Source organism: Anneissia japonica, unplaced genomic scaffold (assembly GCF_011630105.1).
Source record: "Anneissia japonica isolate Jap-2015-1 unplaced genomic scaffold, ASM1163010v1 scaffold87_len186233_cov173, whole genome shotgun sequence".
Taxonomy (NCBI): Eukaryota; Metazoa; Echinodermata; class Crinoidea; order Comatulida; family Comatulidae; genus Anneissia; species Anneissia japonica.
In genome coordinates, this window is record NW_022745088.1 from 167,100 (window position 1) to 168,544 (window position 1,445).

Consider the following 1,445-nt stretch of genomic DNA (forward strand, 5'->3'; position numbering starts at 1 on the left):
TAAGACTTTTCCCAGATATTTTGCATATGGGCCCCATGTGGGATTGTTACCTGGGGCTATTTCGTGGTGCTGTGGTATTTTCTATACACTAATACTGGTAACCTCAGTGTTTCCTGGTTTAAATTACCAACATTTACAGTTTTTCTATAATATGTTGGAGTCATCAGAAACCTACAAATGAGCTTGGCCATTATGTGGCCCTCTATGAACAACATGTAGATGGAATTTGTAGGCTTTCTTTATAATAAACAGCCATAGAAAATCAACACAGAATCCAAATCAAAGGAAATAAGTAACTATAAAGAAATGTCAACATGAACGCCGTGGCTAGAGATACGGTACTGTATATCTACTTCAATTTGCTAAAGGTACAGTAAATGGCATTACGTCACCATCACCAAATAAGTGCCAGAATGTGCGTGACATCATTTTTCAAGACTGGCATTGCAGATCCCCTGCGATGAGCAGTGAAACGAGAACGATGTACAGTACTGGGAAATTAGGACATCAAGAAGTACAATATTGTTTGACTTAGTATCTGTCATCGATAAATAGGCGCATGGTTCCACTTAGTAAAGAGTTTCACTTAGCTAGGCCTATGTATAACCATGGTATAACCATTATCAAACAAGGACTGATTCCACCAAACTCTTGGCATGCCTCTAGGCCTTGCTCAAATCAGTTCGCTTGGCGAAAAGTCTAAGCAAGCAAGGCCTGCTCGGCCTTGCTTGAATTCTGCTTTTCGTGGCAGCTGCTCTGGTGACATTGATCTGGGTGGCATACTGTATATTAGTCATAAACTTAGCCTAGTTCCTCCGTGATCATACCGTTTGAACTTCGTAATCCCTACATCCAAAGTTTTAGTCCAAGAAGCCTAATATACTCGAAATAATACCACGCTTTACAATCCGACCAAAATATTCATACAATTTGAATGCACAAAACTTTTCGTAGGGCTAGACTTCGTCAATGTTATGGTACAGAATCTAGGCCTAGATCGAGAGAATGAGTTTCCCCTTCGTGATTATTACTATTGTGTCAAATTTTTCCAATAATTTTAATGCAGACCTCCCTTAAAACAGTATTACGGTATATAAAATGTTAGGAGGCCTTATGAATCTTCTTGTGTATATTCAATTTTTAGTGCTTGTCATGTGAGGAGAACAGTGTGTGACTAGCGAAAAATGTACTTTATTAGCAGATGATTAGCTAGGCAAAGAGAGTACAGTATATTCTTATAAAACTGTCATCGACAAATTGGCGTAATTGGGTTCCATTCAATAATAAGAGTCATGTCATTTATATAGCCATCAAGCAAGTCATCATCCTCAGGACTTACAGTAGGCCAAGGCACATATATACACACACTACTGCTAGTCTTTGGTAATCTATTTATATGACAACACTTGCAATAAAAAAATTGAATATACTGTAAACAAGAGGAT